This window comes from Apteryx rowi, unplaced genomic scaffold (assembly GCF_003343035.1).
Source record: "Apteryx rowi isolate R43461 unplaced genomic scaffold, aptRow1 scaffold_88, whole genome shotgun sequence".
NCBI lineage: Eukaryota > Metazoa > Chordata > Aves > Apterygiformes > Apterygidae > Apteryx > Apteryx rowi.
In genome coordinates this window covers 133,082-143,469 of record NW_020451182.1, presented here as the reverse complement: position 1 = coordinate 143,469, position 10,388 = coordinate 133,082, and the positions used below count along the sequence as shown (strand labels likewise).

The following is a 10,388-nucleotide window of genomic DNA, read 5'->3' as shown; positions in this document are numbered from 1 at the left end:
GAAACCTCCCCCTTTTGTGTCTTTTTGATGCTGACATCCCCCCCTCTCCAGAGGACACGGCTCAGCCCCCCTCCTTAAGAGACGAGACATTCCAGCAACACCCACTTTGGCAAAGGGAAACAAACTACAACAGAGACGCGTTAACCCATGCATGACCAGGGAGGCCCTTCCAGTGCCTGCTCAGGAGCCGGCGTACAGCCTCCAGAGCCCTCCCTGCTGCAGGGCGAGCCTACGGCTCGGCTTGCAGCAAGCACTGGGGTTTCAGCACAGCTGTAAGCACTCAGGGAAGGTGGATCAGGCATGGGTGTGGGGCGCACAAACCAGGAGACATGGATGCCAGGGAAACACACCACTGCACTGCCAGCATTTGGGACTTTCTGGAACTGCATCAGCACTGCTAGCCCTCTTGCTGCTTTTGGTCCTGTTTCACAGGAGGGTGCAGAAGCAAAGCAAAGGGGAAGCCTTATTTGCTATCTCACCCTGGCTTTGGAGCTCTCGGATCCTCCCCAAACCCAGCTCAGTGCTTTATATGCTCGCATATATTGGGTCCAGCCAGAAAGCAGACCATCCAAAGTTCTTGGTCCTTCAGCTAAGAGATGCCTTCCAGGATAYATGTCCCAACAGCTTAAAGAAGAGTATATGTCCCTCCCTCCCCTCATCTGCCTCTGCATGGGCACCTGGAGATTGAGGGATGATTTGAAATGACTGCTTAAATGCCTTGAGAAAGATTGAGGGAAGAGTGGGAGGGAGCAAGGGGCCGGGAGTCCCCTTTCAGCTACACACATCGGCTTGACATTGTCCTCTGCCACATCGCTGCTGCTCTGTGCTCCCCTTGGCCACCTCGGGCAGGGAGCAAGTTCTCCCAGAGGAGTGCAGGCTGAGCCCCAACCTAACAACATGCTATATTAGCAGTGGGCTTACTCTGCCTGCAGTGGTGATCATGAGCTTGGCAGGTGACTAGAGGACTCTCATCACATTTCTGGGTGCAAGGAGGGCACAGTGGGTGCTCAAGGGGAGGAGATACCTGCTGGCACATGCCCCTGTGGCAGGTGCTACAAAGTGCATTGGCCAGTAATACTCACTAACCCAGTCTCACTATGCCGGGCTCATTTTGTCACCAGTCAGACAAAAGGTGCATCTCACTCACCATCCTGTCTCTGAGAGCAGCTACTGGATGCTTATGAGAAACAGAGTATGTACAGAGCAATCTTTCTGGTACACCTTTATGTCTTCCAGCAACCTGTGGTGCAAGGGCTTCCTAAACCAGATGCAGCAGCTAGACCATTGGGTTTAAGATGCAAATTGTCATATCCGCCCATGAATTTACCTAATCCCTTTTTAAATTCATTGATATGTGGGGGCTCTACAACATCCTCAGTAAATTCCCATGTTTGAATATGCATTGTATACTTTGCTTGTTTTAATCTTGCACCTGATGATTTCACTGGTGGTTTTGTTGTTTTAAGAAATAGGAAGGGACTGTGTCCTGGTCTCCTGTGTACAACCATTCTAGCTCCCCCATCCACTTACTCATCACTTTCATGCTGGGGAGTCCTGCTCTGCTTAGTCTCATGGTGCCTTTGGAGTGTCTAGGATGAATGAATGCCCACACTTCGCCTCACCATCAACAAGTCATCTCCATTCCTGTGCTACACACCAGCAGGCAAAGCTGCCTCAACAGCCCTGACACTGGCTCCTGCCAATACCTGCAAACACACAGATCCAAGGGAAGCTGGCTCCAGCTTCTCCTGCTCCCCCATGCCAGCCCCACCAATGCTACACAAGCACGGCCCCTGCTCCGCACCCGCCAGCCCCCAGCATCTTCCAGGATCCCTTCCCACCAACGCGCCTCTCCTGCCAGCAGCCTCCTCTCCCTCTCCTGTTGTGGAGGCCTGCGGAGGCCCTCACAGACCATTTGCTTCCCAAAAGGTTTGTGGCAGATGGTCATGCCTCCTCTCCAACCTCCATCACATGCCTTCCTGAAGTATCTCCTGTTTGAAACCGGTGGCTCCAGCTCCCTTTTTCCCACTGCCTCTTTTCTTGCCAGGTGTTTCCCCCACTCCAACACATCATGGATATTTGATCCATCTCTGAACTGTCCTATTCCATGAAACACCTGTGCCTTCCCACACCAGTGAAATCTGCTTCTCTGGAGGGTCCCTGCTTGGTGTCTGAGAGCCCCCCGGGATCTTGGGAGCACCTCTCTCCCGGCAGACTCCTCAGGCCTGTCACCAGAGTCTCCAGACTGGACACGCACTGTCCACCTTTCCAGCAAACACAGTGTCCTGAGAGTCATCTGCAGCCAGATGGCTCTCTGCGGCTGGGAAGTGAGGCTTGAGCAGACCCTCCTGAAGCCTTATCGCCCATCCTGTTCCTGGCCACTGCTAAAACCCTGCTCCTGGTTTTCCAAGGCCCTCTCCACACCACAGCCAACCCACCTGTTCCCCTGCCCACTCCCAGAGCTCTCAGGCTCAGCCGCCCTCACCCCTTCCCTGCTGCTCCCTGCAGTTCAGGCACTGGGAAATGGGGAAAGCAAAGAGGGGAGCAAAATTCTTTGCTTGTCTGCACTGCTGCCCTGGGCTGATACCCACCTTCCTACTCCCTGCTAGACCATGGAGACACAGCTACTCTCCAAACCCCAGTTCAAAACTAGGGAACCAGCAAGGATCCTGGCCACTGCAGGGTTAAGGAGGTGGTAGTACAGACACCAGGGTCAGATGGCATCTCCAAGAGCTCCTTGCAAGACSCTGCTATTGCTTCTGGCCTTTCAGGTCCCCTCAGAGCACAGCTGCACCCTCCCTGGGCTGGGAATATTGCCATCTGCACATTGGGGTGTGGAGGAGCTAGGAAAGGAGCAGCAGAGGTGCAGAGGATAAATCCCCTGGGAGCAACTGATTCTGGAGCAGAGCAGGGACCACGGCCCACAGCACTGGTGTCCCTGCAGGCATGTTCACCAACAACACAGCAACACAAGCAGAAACCCACACAGCAGCATTCTTCTCCTGACAGGTGTGAAAAATGAGGGAGGGGGGAGGTGATTTGGCAGCTCCCACTTGGATGCGAGCAAGTGTGATGGGAGCAACGGGGGCTGCATGGGTTCAGGTTTTGACCTTGGTGATGGCAGCTAGCTTCCCAGGGCAGCAGCTTCGGAGGAAATACCAGGAGTTGCTTTGGCACTTCCTGGGGCATGATCAGCTCTCCCATCCGCACTGCAAAAGCAGAGCCACCGCTTGGGCACAAGCTTGCAGTGGTGAGTCCACAGATGTTGAATTCAGTGAGCAGCACCCGATAAAAGCCATGGTTCATTTCTTTGTTCTAAGGAAAAGGAATGTCCTTTCCATCCTCACCTAATCACTTTCTTATGCAGCAGTGGAAAGAATGCTTGGTGCCTAAACCTGACACAAGAAAATTATCAACACCATAAACAAAGCCATAAACAAAGAAGCCAAAAGCCCAGGCACTGCTGAAAACTGGAGCAGGCAACCCTGATACAGGCTTGCTCAGGGTGCAAGCAAATTCCTCTTCCCCGGAGGTGCTGTGTCACCCCTTGGAATAAGCAGTTTTGCGGCTTCCCAAGGGAGTGCGCCAGTGCCTCCCTACTGGAGCCAAGGAATGAGGACTGTAAACCAAATGAAGCCATTGATGGTCCTCCAGTATCTTACGCAGGTCACAGCCACTCCTGCTTCCAGCTTTCATGGAGCCAGGCCCAGGGAGCTGGCATCCCTTTTCAAATCATTTTCACTCCATGTTTACAATAATCCCCCAGGAGCTGGACACTGAACTCTTTCCAGCCTCACACATGCAAATGCTCGCTTTCTCAGGGATGTGTCAGAGCTGTTTGATCCTACATAGCCGCTGTGGAGAAGCAGGGGCCCACCGAGGGCACAGAGCCATGCCCCAGCCTTGCTGCACCAGGGTTGCTTGCCGCAGTGAGGCGGCATGAGTGGCAGGCAGGCGGGGGCTGTTGGTTACCGGCTGGGGCTTCCTCCCCAAGGTTGCTAGCCCAAATGCTGCCCCAGCAGCCTGGCAAAAGAGATGGCATGAGCACCCAGTGGAAAGGCTTGCATGCCTCTGGAGGGGAACAATTTCCACCCCTGGCACAGGTCAGCAGCAAGGGCGATGCATGGGGCACTCTAGCACCAGCTCGCTCCCTCCCAGCGCAGTGACTCATTTCATATTCGGCCTTCCCTGAAAATGACTGTCGGAAATTGGGAAGCATGGGGTCCATGGGGAATTGTAACGTGAGTTGGGCTTCAGCGTGCTGCTCAGCAGGGGCTCAGCAGACAAACATGAAATACCTCATTTCTCAGGAACTCACACAGACAGCAGCACGCGGACAATCAGGCTGTTCACCAAGGAGATCAAACCCTCCCCCAAGAAGAGAGATGAGCCGCAGAGCGACGACGAGGGAGCAAGCCAGTAACTGGGACAACCCATTGCTGGTGGCTGGGCAGTCTGGCCTGCAGCAAGCTCATGCCAATGGTGGGGTGGTGGGATTCAAAGTCCTTGAGGCAAAGCAGAGCAGCCCCGCGCTTGCTTCACTTAGTTCACTGTGCAAGCTTCTATGTGGCAGAGAGACAGCACCAAGGAAAGGCCAACTGTAGAAGCAGATGCAAGTCAGTGCTTCTCAAAGTCCACGCTTTCCAGGGCTAGGGCTGTATACTGAGGTGAATGAGATGTATCTTGGAGCCTGTATAGGGAGGAATGAGCTTGCTGGAGCCCTGCAGAGGACAGAAGCCAGGGTTGATTGCGTTGATGTTCAGGACTGCACTGATGGGCATTCTGCTGTGCCTGGACACCTTGCACACCCAGCTCCCTACCCTTTGTGTCAGTACCACATCTGCAATACCCACTCAGAGCAGTAGCACCTGGGAACAATGCTTCCATGGCCAGTTGGCCCCCAGATGTGGCTCCTGGCACTGTATCCCTTAGATTAATTAGCCCCTTTTCTTCCTCCTCAGAAGGATTCACAACCCACATGTGCTTCCTTCTCCATTGTGAGGAGATCCCTAACCTGCTGCAGATGGGACATATTCCAGGGATTCAGGAGCAGCTCCCAGAGGGAAGAGGAATATTTCCCTCTGCTTGCAGCTGAAGGGCAGGGGAAGGCTGGCCAGCCCCACTGGCTTAAAAATCAGGGTGCAGACCCAGCCTTTTAGAGGCACAAGTCACAGAACACAACCTCCCTGGGAAGGCTTCCCTCCTCACAGAAGGAAGAGCCATCCCACATAGGGAGGGAGGACACTGCAACCCTGGGGGGCTGGATGAAGAAACACCTTCCAGGCAGCAGTACAAGAGACCTCTGGAAAAGACCTCAGTAACGAAGGGCATCAGACAGGCTGGAAAAGCAGCTTCTGAATTTGAGAATGCAGCCAGCTAAGTCTCCACTGATACCATTCCATCCCTGGGGCTTTGCCATGAGATACACGCAGCTCAGCACACTCACAGTTACTGGACACAGTAGACATTCCCACTGAACAGACAAGCCACGAGAGCTTTTGGGAACAGCTCCAGGCAGACACAGGCAGGCCCTCCAGCCACCTCCACCCACTGTCAGTGTGTCTCTCAGTGCCTCAGGGTAYGTCCCAGCCTCCTCCATGAGGAGGGGGCCAGCAGGCAGCCGAGAAGTGTGCCGACAACAGTTTGTTGTCAGAAGACAGAACAAGAGAAACCGTCCAGCAATTCCTTGTCAAAAGCCAAGGTTTGTTGGTTTTATTGTTCCTTCTGCTTTCCTTTAACCAGGACCATCTCTGAGATAGAGGAGGGAGGCACAGACCAGCTAAGTGGGTGTCCCTTGACTGGGCTCCTTGGTCCTGCTGTTGTCTAAACATATGTCCATGCATTACCAATGGCTGAGACCACACGCTGGAAATGAGGTTACAAACATGAGACAAAAACATGCCGCTGCAAAGCGGAAGAAATCTGGGGAGCAGGAACAGATGGCAGAACTCAGGGGACAGGAGTGAAGAGTGAGGCAGAGAGGAGTTTGCTGTAGGCTACTTCTGCAGAAAGGCTCTGGTGGGGCTGGCTATACAGCACAGCTGGTTCCTTATTTAACCATCATATTATTTCAAGCCCCTTCAGCAACTCTTCAAAAAAAGAAGAAAAAAAAAAGCAAGCTAGAATGAGAGGGGAACCTGTCCGTTTATAATTAATGAAGTCCTGTTTGCAATGATCTGACTGCAATCTCCACTCTCCCCAGRAGACTAGTCTGTCTTCTCTGCTTCTTCGATATCTGCAGATGAACTGGCATGTGGCAGGGAGAGGGGCCTGGAAACCAGGAAACCCTGGCAATCTCCTAGGAGCATGGCAGCCCCACTGAGCAAGGAGGCTGCCCTAACTAGGAAAACCATTCTGTCATGCTTTCCCTACCCGAACAAGCCTGCTCAGGACATCAACGTGACAAAAGGGTTTTCAAGCAGAGGGCTCATTAACCAGCTATTTTGAATAATGGAAGAAAGGAAAGTAGAAGATAAGGAGAAGGAAGCAGAACATCTTGGCATCTTTAGGGGCTCTGACCCACAGTCAGGACACTGTGGAGAGGAGTGTGGAAAGGACCCTGACACTAGGAATTTCTGTAACTCTCTCTTCCCCTTCTCACCAGGGTGTTAGCTCTAAGAGGCTAATCCTGAGGCAGCTGTTGAACATCAACTTCTGCTACAGACTGCAGGGGAACAGGGAAACAGGGAAACAGGAAAAACAGGTTCAGGATATGCAGAGACCCAGGGGTGCTCTCCTCAGTGGAAAGTCTCCCTTCCTGATCTCTAGTATCACTTCGTAGGCAGCACCCCCCAAGAAGTTCAGAACCTGGAGAAGAGAAGTGATAGAGACCCAAGCAAGATGACCCAACTACAGGAAAAAGGTAATGCCAAGACTGTGCTGGGGGATCTCTTCCTGAGAAATTCCTACCATATTGAACTTTTGTTAAAAGCACTGAATTTCCTTAGCATTTCCTTAAACAAAAATGCCAGAAAAAAAAAAAAAAAACTTAATCAAGCTCTGAATTCTACTGTGTGTTTGAGCTTAAAGTTGTTTCATTCTTGCTTCTGATTCCAAAGCAGTTTTCCTAAATTCCTAAAAATTACTTCTTTTGTTTCTTTCAAGTTCTTGTTTCCTTCACGTTTTTGTTCCTTCCTCGAGACCCTCACCTTCGCTGCCCAGGGCACTGGGAATTCAGACTGGAAGTTCTTCAGCTTTGCACTTCAGAGGAAAACTGATGAGGACCACACAGATTCTGAGAAGGAAATGAACAGCGGAGCTGACGTTATACCTGTAGTTTAGTTTGGGTACGCTGCCATTCTGAAATTGCTGGGCCACTCCCCACTACAAAATTCTAGATACTCTCCTACCAATTTGGGAGCTGGAATGGCTGTGCGAGAAATGATCTCAACTGATTACAATGCAGTAATTTCAAGTGAATGTTAAATAGGTTATTAATAAGYGAATCTTAGGGAACTGCAAAAAGTGGCAATTATTAGGTGGTGTGTGTTAGAGCTCAAGTAGTCAGTCATCAGGCAGTAGACTAGTTCATTTACACATTACAGTCCCATTGGGTAATTATTGGGATTTAGGTTGAGTACCTAACTTCCCAACTATGACCTCATAGGCTGGGAATCCAGCTCTCCAGTGACATCACAGCTCTAGAAGTCTCCCTCATCAGTTGCCATGCGAATTCTGCTGTCACCCACTCCACACACAGGTATGGCACACACTCGCAGAGCCTGAAAAAAGGGCCCAGGCTCTTATAGGGAATAAGAATATCTAGGAATGAGAGTTAAACAAGGAAATGTAGGGCAAATGCAGAGAAGAACAAAGCTGCTTTCCATGCTGCATCACATCATTACCTGAGAAGAATGAGGAACTTCGGATGGGAAAGTATCCATTTTCCAAAGAGACAGGAGCAACTCCAGGCTCAAAAAAACAGAAAATGCTGATAACAGGGTTATACAGATGACAATCATGATTTTCCTTTCACTCCTCAGAACTGGGCTTGAAGCTCAGGGCAGAAGCAGAGATAATATGAAAATGCCCTCTCTTCCAATTACTACCTCTGCTTCTGGGCTGAGCACTAACACTAGCTTTCAGCCCACCCCTCTGCTTTCTCTCTGCTTCCCCCTTCCCCTCTCTCAGCCCCACTGAGCAGGCAGCCTCGCACAGCACAGTGTGCAGATGCAGTGCCAACAGCCCAGTGGCCGCCTGCATTCCCTCGAGGCCAACAAGCCCTAACGGCAGGGTAGCAGCCGAGAGGGGCAGCTTGCACCATGGAGGTGGGAGAGATACTCTCCCCAAACACCTAGGCCCCAGGCATCCCAGAGCCAAGGGGAGCACGTTCTCCCTCCAGCTCTGGGGACTGGGGAGAGCCCACAGGTAGCAGGGCTGAGGGAGGAGGGGAAGCTCCCAATGCCCCAGGAACATCCCTGCAGCAGCATAAAGCCAGAACTGTCTGCTCCAAGGCTGCCCAAGATAGGCTGATCCCAGCTCTTGCCATATTTGAATGAGCTTCTGCCCCGATGAGCGTGAGGAAGTCTGGCAGGCAGAGTTGGAGAGCAGGGAAGGTACTTGCACAGGCTGGGAGTGCAATCCAAGAGCAGATGAAAATGAAGCAATGGCACCAGCTTACCTTATGCTAATCAAAAGGGACAAGGGGCTGTCATAGACTCCCAGCTGGGCACAGAGCACAGCCAGGACTACCCTAGATGCAGGAGGGGCAGCTCTCTGTGCAGCCCAGTTCACTGCCACTTTGGTCTCTTCCTCTGTGAGGGGATGGGACTGATAAGGGCCTTGGCTTTCCTCAATGCTACCCATGGCCTGAGTCACCACTGCCTGGTCCTGACTTTCAGCAAAGTCAGCTGCCCCTCTGGCACATTCCCACCTACCTTGTTACTCTCAGTCAGGCTCTGCTTCCCTGCAAGTGTGACCATCTCTGTAAGGGCTCCAGAGTATCTGTGGAGGCTATCAATATCACTGACAATGCCTTATGCTGCACAAATCAGCCAGCAATACCATTGGAGCTAAAATCCCACATAAGAACAGGTTTGAGGGGTGGATGGAGGTAGACCAAGAGTCTGGCTCTCACCTCCGAGTCTGCAGCCACCACTTGTAGCTCAGGCTCTGTGGTTTCAGTGCATTGTGTCCTATCTCATCCCTGCCATCCCCATGGCTTCCTGCCAGCCTGTACTGAAGGCTGTCTGTCCCTCTGTACACCAGAGGCCTGGTGCTCCTGTCTGCCAGCCCATACGCTGCAGCCCACCCTCCCACTAGGACCCACTTTTCCCCAGCACAGCAGAGCCTTTGGGAGTGGGATCAGGCCCAGCAGCAAGAGACAACTGACAGGCAAGTGAAGAGTTAACAGGACTGAAGTTTGTCAGTTGATATGCAGAAGAACTGATAGCACAAGAGCTGACGTGCACAAAGCTGTTGAACAGAGGACTTAACAGGACTAAAGTCGTCTACCAACCGATATGCGCAAGGACTGATATGCGCAAGGCTGCGGAATGATTAACAAGACTGGAGAAGTGAAGTCTGCCACCTGGAATCTGCACGGACCCCCGGGGAGGGAAGAAACAAGACGGAGGTGCTGTGGTCTTGCCTTGCTAGCAGGGTCCTCCCAGCAGACAAACAAACAGTCTTGTGATTGCGAAACTTGCTAAAAGTCAGCAAAAGCAGTGTTTGCCCAGAGCCCCAGCCGTATAAAAAGAGACTTGGCAGCTAGGAGAGTTTGAGCAGGGACRGGAACATGACCTGATCATCCTCTCCGGCTGGACCGTGAGTATCCCCCCCTCCCCTTTTCCTGGGACGCTGGGTTAAGGTAATTCCTCGAGGTTGAGAGCCCTCTCACTAGGAGAGTGAACAAGAAAGCTTTCAAGTAGGGATAAGCAGTCCTTCCAATTAATAGCGCAGTAATCGACAGTTTCGGGTTATCCTTTCTAAATTAGTAACTGATGGTTTTGTGTTATCCCTTCTAAATTAGTAATCGCATTATTTTAATGGATGTTACTAATCCAAGAACTTGTGTGAGGAAATAAACATCTTTTTTATTATTATTATATTACTGTCTCAGTCGTTGCTATCGAACCTTCATAGCATGACAGCGTGACAACAACCTCAGTCCTTTTTCCTCTTTCTGGTTTCTCTGGCAAAGGCAGCAGGGAACTGCTGTGACCTGCAGTGCCTCTCAGACCACACAGCCTCTCAAGAGGTCAAGGCAAACCACAGAAAATACCACAGAGGCTGGCAGCCAGCTCTAGCCTTGTGCTTCCTCCCTAGGAGGAATCCAACACCAAGGTCCTGTGCACCACAGGGATGTAACCAGGTTGTCCAGTGCAACCAGGGCAGCCATCTCCTGAGACCGCTCTGGTCCAGTGGAGCAGAGACTGGGCTGCAGGATA

The 10,388-nt window shown here is 51.8% G+C and overlaps 1 protein-coding gene across 2 annotated transcripts in view; it reads right to left on the bottom strand.

Moving 5' to 3' along the window:
* Positions 1-5,695: 5,695 nt before the first annotated feature.
* The window catches only part of AREL1 (apoptosis resistant E3 ubiquitin protein ligase 1), a 42,862-nt gene continuing 38,169 nt past the window's right edge, over positions 5,696-10,388 (bottom strand). For both annotated transcript variants that reach the window (XM_026090901.1, XM_026090902.1), the window contains one exon: positions 5,696-7,911. The gene's annotated coding sequence lies outside the window, so the exon portion shown is untranslated. The remainder of the gene's footprint in view (positions 7,912-10,388) is intronic.